This window comes from Castor canadensis, chromosome 14, assembly GCF_047511655.1.
Source record: "Castor canadensis chromosome 14, mCasCan1.hap1v2, whole genome shotgun sequence".
NCBI lineage: Eukaryota > Metazoa > Chordata > Mammalia > Rodentia > Castoridae > Castor > Castor canadensis.
The window spans coordinates 53841563-53854057 of record NC_133399.1 but is presented as its reverse complement, the minus strand read 5'-3'; the positions used below and the strand labels follow the sequence as shown (position 1 = coordinate 53854057).

Here is a 12495-nt window from a genome sequence, read left to right as displayed (position 1 = left end):
CTGAATGCAAAGAGTCCGTGTCTCAGTGACAAAAAAAAAAGAACAACATGGCGACAGCAAGACCTCTGGACGCCTAGCTTATGTCATAAAGTTGACATGGTAACGATTGTGACGTTGCACTGGTGGCATAAACATGGTGTCCTGTAGCAGGTTAGTGCCAGGAAGGTTGGGTCAGTTCGTGCAGTCCACAGCAGCGTGGTTTGCGCTGCTTCTGAGGAGCTTCTGTGGATTCTGGAATTTCAGGCACGGTACTGGCTGGGCATTAGCCCAACAACCAGCAAAAAAGGACAATTGAAGGGTTCCTTAATCCAGAAATATTGCTCCTGTAATGCCCCTTTCACTTAGCTGGTAGCACTATTTGCTAGAAAATGAACATGAATTTTTTTAGAGGGAAACAATTCAGCTCATAACATATGTGAGCCTCCTGCTATAATTCATAACCTGCTATCATCAATTCGAGGACCATAAACCTGTTCTGTTATGAAGGCAGATCCTCAGGAAGCTGCAACAGAGAATTTGACATTCTGAAATCTTTCAGCTATTGGTTGGAGAGATCTGATGTCACTCAGGACTTCAATCGCTGTCCTATTGGAGGCACTGCATGAGCACGGTCCAATCAGGCACAAACACAGGGAAGGAAGGGCGGGCTTTTGCGATCTGGGGCGGGTCTTTATCTGAAGCTCGCCATCTTCAGCGATTTTGGAATCCTCTCCAGGTGTGTCCTGTGTCCGGGATGCTCAGGTGGTTTTTCCACATCGGATTTCTCCCTGTGAGTTTCAGGACGCAGGGAGACCCTTAGGGAGGACGCGAACACCCCGAAAGGCAAGGACAGTGAGTGCGTGTGGCGTGGTGACGGGGAAGGGAGGGCGTCCGTGACTGCGGGAGTGCTTCTCCCCACCAAGTCCTCCCGAGTGTACAGGCCCGGCCTCCTTTAGGGCAGCTGCGCTGGGGTCCCTTCTGTTTAGCAAGAGTAAGGTCATCCTAAAACCAGGCGGCCTCTCAAGGCTTACCCGCTGACCCCCCCCCCCACCTACTCTGCCACTTCTGATGTGACCTTACCTTGCCTTGGTTCCCCGCAGTCATTTTTCATTTCTCTTAAGTGACGCAGCCAATCGTCAGTGTCCAGTAAGCGATGCACCAACCGTCCAGAGCTGAAAGATCCAACCCCTCCCTAACACACCGGCATTACCTGTGACTTCCGCACACCTGCCCCGAAGACCACCTCCCGAAAACACCATGCACAGCCCCATAAATCCCAAGCCTGTTGGAGGCGGCACTCTGGTTTCTACCTCTGACTAGATTCCTCTCAGGTTTATCCCGACATTAACCTGCCTCTGCTGTTGAGCCGAGCCTCACGTTTCTGTCTTCTTTCCTGGACACTTTTTCCTGACACCCGCTGGCTGTGGGGCATTGGGGTGGGTGCGCTCGGTTCCTTCCTAATGTGGGGAGGGGTCTGGCAGGCAGGTAGGTCTGGACGTGTGCCCTGGAGGGTCTCTGTGTGACTTTACCTCCCATGGAGCCACCTACGGACATCTGCCCTCACCCTCGGGTCCCCCGAGATCATGTGGAGGTGTGGAGATGTTTGAGGATGGTAGGAGTTGTGGTCCATGTGTTCCCTACTCAGCCTTCCTCCTGTTGGGCCCATCTGGTTTTGTAAGAGGCACTCAAGTTGCTTTTGCTAAAGAGCACTGACTCCTCTCTTGGGCCCACGAATTAACTAAAAACAGGAGAAGCTTGGCATCCCTGCCTCCATTTTGAACCTGTCTTTGCTCTAAGCCATTCCTTTACAGTAACACTGATAATGTCTTTACAACAAGGGACTGAAGCTTCCTTTAAGGAACAGTGGACGGTGAAGGACATACCATCCCTCCAAATGAGGACAGTTACCTACAATGATGGGGCTGCACCCTGGAACAGGATTAATTATCTCATGGAACCAGATTGCTGCCCTCCAGTTATGACATCAATAACACCTTTTCTGGAGCAGCTCTGGGAACCCTTGGACTGAGATAAATGGCAACCAGAACACACCTGTGACTGGGACTGTTTAACTATGCATAACTTTGTCCCCTGTCACCACTTCTTTTGTCTATTAAAAACTATAGTTCACGTCTGTATCTAGAAGATGGCTAAATATTAGCTGAGTGCTTACTCTGCCTCTTCCCATGGCATGTCCAAGCAGTGTAATAAACCTCCTTTCTCTGCCTTCACCATGACTCATTATTTGGCCTTTACAGATGGGGGGCTGGATTGAACACATGGAATCTCAGGAGTTTGGTTCTTGGGTCCAAAACTCTAGTTTCCTTTTGACCCCAGTTTTCCAAATATGTGGAAAGCAGTGTCATAATCCATTCCACCACCACCCAACAAGATCTTATTAGGTCTGCCAGTAAGTTCCTTCTTCCACCCTGCATTCCCACATACCAGCTTCCTCTTTCCATAGCATCATCAACTATTTTTTACTCATGGTACATTTGAAACAGCATTTCATACTTTTTCCTGCAAGTAATGAGACAAGATTTACAGAGGATGATTAATTTTTTTCTATTCATGAACATGTCACAATAGAATAGAGAAAGGCAGAGAAGAATCATCTGGCCCTCTGTATAAAAAAAGATGTGCTTTTCTTTTGCCTAGGCATAGGCACCTAATTTATCAGAATGTCTTCTCAGACTTTTCTGGTTCAGACTTCAGAACTGAAATTCATCAGGTGTGACAGCTACCCTGTGTCGGATCCCTTGGGGTTTCTCATAAATAACAGCCCATGAGACCTCTCCTGCACAGCAGCCTGAAGTGTGGATTTGGAGCCTGTCAGAACAGCTGGAAGAAATCTCCATCTACACGCTCATGTAAAAGGCACTTTACTTGTTTCCATTGTAGATGGGTAGATGAGTGCAGTCATCTTGGATGTTCTGATATCCATTGTTATGGATGCATACATAGGACTGTGATTTTTAGATTATCTGGCAGTTCAATGTTTAGTTTTTTTGAAGAACTTTCAAGCTATTTTCCAAAATGGCTTAATTAACATTTATTTTCACCATCAGTGTTCCAGGACTCCCTTCTTGTTATATCCATGTCTTCTCAAACACAGATTATTCTTCCACTTCTTTTATTTCGGGGGTGGAGAGATGACTCAGGTTTTACCTCAAGGTATCATTCTTGCATAGCAGGTGCTGTGCACCTTGAAATACACCTCCAGTCAGCATTGCTGCAAGTACTTTGGAAGTGAGGTCTCCCAAACTGTTTGCTAAGACTGGCCCTGAACCTGGATCCTCTGGTTCTCTGCCTTCCAATTAGCTGGATTAGAGGGGTGTACCACCAGCTCCAGCCTCACAACCTCAGGATAGTAGCCATTGTGGAGGGAAGATGAGCCAATTCATATACATCTATATGGAAATGTCACAAGGAAACTCACTGTTTCCTTAAACAAACAAAAATGTCATTTTTCTTTTACAAAATTGGAGTACAGGAGGGCAGAACATGTCCTCCTTGGGGAGTTGGTACTAGTGGGAAGGGGGAGGAGTGGGGTAAGGATGTAAGAGGATGAATCTGTGTACAGATTTAGGTAAATGGAGAAATGAGACTTGTTGAAACAAGTCCAGGAATGGGGGAGCAGGGATTAAGGAGAATGATGGAGGGGGTGAATTCAAGTATGATATGTTTAATATATTCTAAGAACTTTTGTAAGCTTCCCAATGTAATCCCAGCATACTAATATAAAATGAAATAGTGAAACCAAATTTAAAAAAATAGTAATAATAGCCATTGTGACAGCTGTGTTCATGCTGCAGGTCTTCTGCTATTTGGTATAGAGCATCCCCAAGACAAATTTTAAGAACCCTGGCTGTCAAGTAGTCACTGGAGTTTTGTGCCATAAACCTCTTAAGGGAATACACAAGATTTACTCTTCATAAATGTTTTTTGTCCATACAAGTGCTGATGCTCATATTTAAAATCCTTTGTTTTTCTCCAACCCCAGGGAATTAACACTTGCCCACTCTGCTTTTCTGGCAGAGTTTGGAGGATTAGGATATATTCCCTGCAATGCAATGTCTTACAGTTGAGACAACCACTGCATGAAAAAACTTCTTTCATGAGGAACTAGTAGACCTGGAGTTGTCAGAGGGGTGAGCTGAGGGAGGCCCTAGGAAGTACTGAACTGTCATTCAGCATGGTAGAAGTCTACTGGATTTGGGGTAAGGAGGGTTGTTGGGATTTTTGTTATTGCTTGTTTTTTGTCTTATCAAATTCCTGGGACTCCTGGATAGCACCTTAACAATGATCAGACTATGGTGGAAATCTCTTTGAAGAGGAAATTGGATTTTAACTTCTTTTCAGCCCTCATCCTAGGGAAGAACATAATGCATGACTATGTAACACCACCACTTTGTTCTGTGGAGTGGGAAGACTAATGTATGCGTAGTGCTAAGTGAATAATCCAATCACAGAAGACTTTTGGGTCAGGGTGACACAATGATGTTCCATCTTTCTCACTTGAGAATGATCCTGTGTGTTTGGCATTCTTTCTTGGGCACATTGCCCAGGGCAGGATTTATTTCAACATGTGCCACAACTTTCCATGCCCTTTTGATGTGGATGTTTCTCTCCTCCACAGCATATAGAAGTTTTTCAACTCATTTATGCTTTTGATATTGATTTGAAAGGGAGTAGATTTTTATTTACCTTGTGTTGTACAGGTAGAGGGATCGTTAGCACCTATAGCTGCTATACATGCAGAGAATTGAGCCAAGGGCTTTGCACATTCTGAGCATGCACTCTTTCCACTGTGATAGGTCATCAGTCACAACATCTGCCTTTTGTATTGACTATTTAGTCTCCAACATTTCATGTTATTTTTCATATAGCAAGTAATATGAAAATTATATGCACATATATTCATGTATGAGTATTGTTTGAATTGTGATACCTTGGTGTAGATTAGTTAAATATTACCATTAATAATATACCTTACTATCAGGAAAAGATATGTTTTATCCTAAATTGCAATTTTTCCCTTATAAAACATGTATACATGTGAAATAACAGATACATGTGATAGAGATATGAAACTTAGGTGGTGCTTAATACTAGTTGTAGTGGATATATAAGACAGAGAGGGAGGCTGGACTCTAAAATGTGCCACACACTTTCTTGGTTATCTCTTCTGTTTTGAGGTACTGGGTTTGAACACAGGGGCTCATGATTGCTAGGCAGGTACTCCACCACTTCAGCCACTCTGCCAGCTCTGTTTTGTGCTGGGTATTTCCAAGATAAGGTCTCGTGAACTCTGTACATGGACTGGCCTCTGAATGTTATCCATCTGATCTCTGCCTCCTGAGCAGCCATCAACCTGCTAGCTGGTTTCTTGAGACAAGACCTTGCTATGTATTCTAGGTTATATCTGAACACACCATGTAGCTCATGCACCTGAAACTAGTGATCCTCCTACCTCAGCTTCCAAGTGTTGTGATGACAGGCTCCTAGCTGCATATCAGTTTTGTTCAAAATCTTCAATTTGTGTAAGACACTCAGTTCTACAAGTTTGTCATGTTTTGGGTCTTACTGGATATTGAATTTGAACTCACACTTGTAAGGCAAGTAGTTGCTAAGACCATATCTTCAAAATATCTAACCTCAAAGGGGCTGTTGGAGGGGCTGAGATGGTAGAGCACTTGCTGAGCAACTATGAGGCCCTGAGCACAAACCACAGTATCAGTGAAAAAATGTTTGAAGGGATCCCAGCACACTAAGTAGCCAGCAGTACCACATTCCATCTTCAGAGTTCATACAAATAATATAATATGCGTTATACTCCTGCTTTTAATTTCAAACACAAGTTTGAAATTGTTTAACATCTTGGAAAGACAGTACCTACATGGTTCCCCAAAATCCTACGGAGTGACTGGTCAGTGAGTCTCTAATGCACTATCTTTTTGAAAACATTCTATATGATTATACTGAGAAGTCATGAAACTGGTGACTGGTTTTTCAGCACAGCCATGTCACTTGGGCACAACCAGGCAGGCTGCTGATTCCTACTGGCTGACTGATGAGCACTCTGTTGTAGAGCTCCATGAAGATCAGTGTGGGGCCATTTGATATCTTAGTCTCCTTGGGCCAACAGCAGATGCAACACATCACCAGCCATGACCCGTGCCACTGTTCCAATGACAGTGGGTGCAGAAGTACTACATAGGCAGCAACTAAAGGGTAACAGAGTAGGGCAAGGACACACATTCAAATATTGGGACTCTTATGGACTCTGCCCTTAGGTTTAACCTCTAGAATAACACAAAGTCCAGATTCCAACAAAACCTGCCTTGCTTTATAACAAACTGGCAACTTGCACAAATCCAAAATATCAGATCATAAGTTTATTTTCACTTTGCACTGGTCCGTACGAGGCTGCATGTTGCTACTGCTCTTACGTAACTGTTTTACTTACCTGTCCCAATTACCCCAGGTACCAGTCAGCTGCATCTTTGTTCCAGGATTGATGCAAGATTTACAAATCAACAGTCTGACCACAGAACTTTTTCACAAAGGAGTGATGATTATACCAAAAGATATCAAACTATTTCACAAATTTATTGACAGCTGTGGCCTCATTCATGTTCATAGTCCAAGAGAGAAACAATATTCCAATAATAACTATTATTTCTTTTTTGTTTGTTTATTTGCAGTACTGAGGTTGGAACTCAGAGCCACTCCAGCAGACCTGATTGTGTGATGGGAAATTTCAAGATAGGGCCTCGAGAACCATTTGCCAGGGCTAAAATCCAACCCCACCCTCCTGATCTCTGCCTCCTGAGTAGCTCCCATTACAGGCTTTAGCCACAGGCACCTGGGTGAAATATTTCTTACAGCAGGGCAGGCTTTCACAGCTAAAGAAATTTGATGTCATTTGTAGGTTTACATATCCTTCCTGCACAGAAAACTCTACATGTCTCCGAAAAGGCTGTATGAGCTTCTGAGGGCTGTCATTGAATAGCAGAAAATTATTTCCCTCAAACTATTCTATCTGAATGGGTCCTGATCTATGTGATGAAGAAAACATTAAAATGGAGACAGGAATGCTTCTTGACACGAAGCTTGCATCATAAACATGGCCATAGTAATGACTCTGACAAGTTAGACAAGTGGTTTAGGGATGGCATCCTGTAGCAGGTTAGTGCCAGGCAGGTTGGGCCACTTCGTGTAGCCAGGCAGCACTGTGGTTTGCGCTGCTTCGGGAGGTGCTGGTGGGGATGCTGGGATTTTGTCCTTAGTGCCATCTCAGTCTAACAACAAGTCTTCTACCTGCAGTCAAAGAAAAAATTTAAAGGTGCCTTAATCCAGGAGTATTGCTTTATGATGCCTGCTTCATTTACCCACAAACACTATGTGTTAGAAAATTCACGTGAATTATTCAGAGGAGACACAATTCAGTTCTTAACATACACTAACTTCCTGCTATAATTCATAACATGCTGTCATCTTCAATACAAGGTTAGTTCACCTGTTCTATGATGAAGCTAGGTCCTCCCTCTCAAAGCTGCAGCATTGGATTTCTCATGGTGATATCTTTCAGCTATTCAGCTATGGGTTGCTGAGATCAGATGTCACTGAGAGCCTTAAGCCCTGCCCAGTTGGAGGTATGGCAAGAGGTCTGTCCACTCAGGCACAGGTACAGAGTCAAAGGGCCTGGCTTTAATGATCGTGGGCAGGTCTTTAGCTGAACCCCACAATTTACAGTGGTATTGTAATTCTCTCCAAGTTGCCTCCTCTGTTGAGGATGTTCAAGTGGCTTTGCTGCAGCCTCTGTCACCCTATGAGTTGTTGAACTCTGGCAGATCCATAGGGAGGACGCCAGCACCCTACACCAAGGATTGTGTGGTAGGTCAGCATGGTGAAGGGGAAGGGAGGCAGTTTAACATCAGCGGGGGTGCATCTCCCCACTATGTCTCCGAGTCCTCCTTTAGGACAGCTGGGCTGGTGTCACCTCTAGCTGTGGGGGTTAGGAATGGGCGACCTTCATCCCCTTCTGGCTGGGGAAGGGGGCTGGGCAGGCAGCCATGACAGGGCACCTGTCTAACGTTCTCCTTAGATATAGTTAACATGGAGGTGTGTGGGTGTGAGGCGATGGTAGTAGAATCTGTGGGTCATGGGGTCCCTAGTCAGCCTTCCTCCTGTTGGGTACAGTTTTGACCCGAGCTTTCCAAACATATGAAAAGCAGTCTAAGTCCAAACACCCACCCGCCTACCTGTCCCCAACCCATGCCTCTTTCTTCTAACAAATTCCTAAATATATTACCAGCCCGCATTCCCCAACACCACCTTCCTTTCCACACTTTTTCAACTACTTTTTGCTCATGATGCAGTTCTTACAGACAGCATTTCATCCTTTTTCCTCCAAGTACTGGAGACAAGGATTTTTAAGGACCTTAATATTGTTCTGTCTGTGCACATTACAGTGAGGCAGAAGAGAAGAATCACTTTTTTATTTGTATAAATTCTGTTTCTCTTTTTGTGTCCCCTGGGCACTTGCACCAAATCTGAACACCTTTGCAGACCTTTTTGATCCATGGTTTCAGAATTAACTGATTGCCATCAGGTACCAAATCTGCCCTGTGTCTGGTCCCTTAGTATATCGAGTTTATAGCAACCCCTGGGACTTCTCCCATAGCACAGCCTGAGCTGTGGGTTTAGAGCCTCTCAGAGAAGCTGAGAGGAATCATGGGTATACACTCTTGAAAAAGGCAATTTACTTGTTTTTATATCTTAGCTGCTGTACATGGTGTTACAGTGAACATCGGAGTGCAGCCATCTTGGCCGTTCTGAAATCTTCTCCTTTAGATTCCTTCCCAGAATTGTGAGTTTTTGGATCATCTGGCAGTTCAATGTTAAGTTTTTCAATAACTTGAATAATCTTCAAGGTATTTCCTAAAATGGTTGTATTAAGATTTATTCTCACCAGCAGTGTACCAATGCCCCAAACTTGCTATATCTGTGCCATCTCAAACACATGTTATCCTTCAACTGTTTTGGAAGCTTGGATGGTGTGGGCAGGACTAGGGTTTGAACTCGGGGCTTCATTGTTACAAAGTAGGCATTGTACAGGCCATGTTGCTGTAGTTACTTTGGAGGTCTGTTCCCCCAAAAAGTCTGTCAGAGCGGGCCTCAAACCTGGATCATCCCTATCTCTGCCTTTCAAGGAGATAGGAATACATGGCTGTACCACTTTTTCAGGCCACTCAACTTTGTGATAATGGCCATTGTGATAACTGTGTTTAGGCTGTAGGTAGTCTGCTATTTGCACAACAATCCCCAAGGCATTAGAAACCAGGCTGTCAAGTAGCCACTGAGGACTGAACCATAAACCTCTTAAGGGAATACACAGGGATCTGTGGTTTTCAAATCTTCTTTTTCCATACAAATGTCAAGGTGCCCATTTAAAACTGTTCTTATGGGGACAACGAGGATAAAGAAGAAAGATGGAGTGGGTGAATTCCACTTTGGTACATTTTAAGAACTTTTGTAAATGTCGCATTGTAATCCCAGTTCAACAATAATTTTAAATAAATAAAATAATGAATGAAACCATTAATTCTTCTCCAATTTAGGAGAGGATGGCTATGAGGGCCCCCACCAGGATGCCACAGGAGTCTGAGGATCTTGCCCCATACAGCAACCCTGCCAGCAGGAATCAGCTAAGAGGCCGACATGCCCCTACCCCCATCATTATTAAAGAAAAAATGGGGGAATGATAGAACAATAATGTCGCCATTTTGTCTGGGAGACTCATGTATGCATAGTGCTGTCTGTAACCAGTGCTAGGTGAACTTTACAACCACATACCACTTTTGAGTCAGGGGGTAAAATTACGTTCCCAATCTTTCTCACTTCAGAGTGATGATGGGTGTTTGGCATTCTTTCTTGGGCATATTATCAGGGTAGGATTCATGCCTACCTGCCCCTGATGTTTCCATGCTCTTTGGATGTGGATGTTTTCTCAGCTGCCCAGGGTAGAGGTCTCTCAATGCCTTTATGACTTTTAGAGTGACTTCAAAGGGAGTAGATGTTTATTTAGCTTGTCCATAGGTGGAGGGATAGTTGAGCGCCCTATAGGTGCTATAGGGGCTGGGAATTGAACTCAGGGCTTTGCACTCTCTGAGTATACACTCTTACCACTGTACTATGTCCTCAGTCACAACATCTGCCTTTTTTGAATTATTTTGTTTATTCACACTTAATTTTATTTTTCACATAGTAAACAATACAAAACTTATATCCACATGCATTCTTTTATGAATATTTGCATTGTGATACCTTACTGTTTATTATTTCAATATGATAGCCTTATAATTTACATTAGTGTCAGGTAATGATAGATTTTATGATAAATTTAAATTTTTCCTTTATAGAACATGTCCCCATGTAAAACAACATACCACATGATACCTATGTGAAACTGAGGTGTTGCTTTATAATGTTTGCTGCACTAGATGTATCAGACCTGGAGAGGGTTGGTGGAGTGGCCTGAGTTCTTGAGTGATGGCTTATCAAACCTAGGAAGTCTAGCAAGTGTGAGGTCCTGAGTTCAAGCACCACTATCACCAAAAATGAAGAAAACAGACCTAGGGGGCTGATGGGCTCCAGTCATTCCTCACACTTTCTTGTTTAACTCTTTTTTTTAAAAATTTATTTTGGTGATACTGTGGTTTGAACTGAGGGCCTCAAGCTTGTTATTAAGGGCTCTGCTACTTGAACCACTTGGCCAGCCCTATTTGCATTGGGCATTTTCAAGTTAAGGTCCTGTGAACTATTTGTCCTGCTGGGTCCAAACTGTGATTGTTCTGATCTCTGTCTCCTCACTAGCTAGGATGGCAGGCCTGACCCACTCATTCCCTGCCACTTTATTTGTATTTTGAGACAGCATCATGCTTTGTAGCCCAGACTATCCTTGAACACACCATGTAGCTTAGGCACACCTGAAACTAGTGATCCTCTTACCTCAGCTTCCAGAGTGTTGGGTAGACAGGCTACTGGCACCATGTGTGTATTGGTCAAAGTCTTAACTCACACATTCAGTTCTATACATTTTTTGATGTCTTGGGTGGTTCTGAAGATTGAACTTGAGCTCACAATTCCTATTCAAGCAAGTACTCCACCACTTGTGCAGATCCCCCTGCCCTCTACACAGCATCCAGTGATTTTTTTCAGTGAGAATCTGTCTGTGAAAAAGCACTAAGTGTCTATGGCATGTCTGGGAATTTCCCCACAAAGACATGGAACACATAGTTCTTTGGTTGTAGGATATGTCTGTCAGTTGCATATTGAGGCACTTAGTTGTATTCCTGACATTGGCAGGGCAGAAAACTATCAAATCAGTATGATGACCTGATGGTGTACTGAACTCTCTCCATCGTGAGAGCCTGGTGTTTGGGACCTTTTTGGAAAGTGCTGTTCTGTTCGTTTATAAGCTATTGCCACATACTTACCCACTCAAAACACTGTTGTGTGACGTTCACAGTCAAATCCTCACTGGTCGCTTACTACCAAGGCACCAGTGTCTCAAACCTATAATCCTAGCTACTTTGAAGGCATAGATCAGGAGAGTCATGGTTCAAATACAATTGAGCAAATAGTTCTTGAGACCTGATCTCAAAAATCTCCATCAAACACAAAGGAGGATCAAACTGTGATCCTCCTGACCTCTGCATGCTTCCTAATTACAGGCAAAAGCAAATGGCACTCTGCAAGAAATGCATTTTTGCTAAGGCAAATATCATAAATGGAGCATCCTCTGGACTAAAGTTCATGAAATTAAGATGTGCTGTAGGGTCACCTGTTATTTTTCTTTCAAATAAGTGTCTTTAAACTGTTCTCTTAAAACAATAAATGTTATGTTCTGACACTGCTTCTTTGAAATGCCTGCTCATAGCATTTGACCTCGGAATCTATCAAGGAAGTTAAATAGTTGAAAAGATCCCACCACACTAAAGTGACCTGAAGTAGCTCATTCCATCTTTAGATTTTATACAAACAAATCAATATCCATCCATTCAGATTTAAATTCTGTTCCATCTTAGAAAGAGGGTGCCTACATGATTCCCAAAATTTACAGGGACTCTTTAACACACTGTTTGGGAGCAGCTTATATATACTGTCCCATTTTTCCACGTGAGCCCATTATATATGATTATACTGAGAAGTCATGAAACTGGCCTCTGATTTTTCCTAGACAAAATTTAATTGTGCACTATTAACAGTAATTTAAAAATATTTTGTCGTCCTAAAAGAACAATATACTAGTAAGTGCTGGGGACCACTGTGTCTATTCAGATGTTGATACAGACACCACAGGTGATAATTTGTCTTCCTCCCTGATTGAAGATATAAACATGTGCTCTTATGGACCTGATCTGCTAGAAGAATTATTAATGGCCATGTGCCTTTGGGGACAACCAGGAAGCATGCTGATGACTCCTGGCCTGACTCAGAGGTACTCCT

The 12495-nt window shown here is 43.3% G+C and overlaps 1 long non-coding RNA gene across 1 annotated transcript; it reads left to right on the top strand.

The window, feature by feature from the left end:
* The first annotated feature begins 676 nt into the window (after window positions 1-676).
* On the top strand, window positions 677-2210 carry LOC141416420 (uncharacterized). The gene is made up of 2 exons (XR_012441147.1): window positions 677-831; window positions 1818-2210. It is a non-coding gene; the product is annotated as an uncharacterized lncRNA (long non-coding RNA).
* Window positions 2211-12495: the final 10285 nt, after the last annotated feature.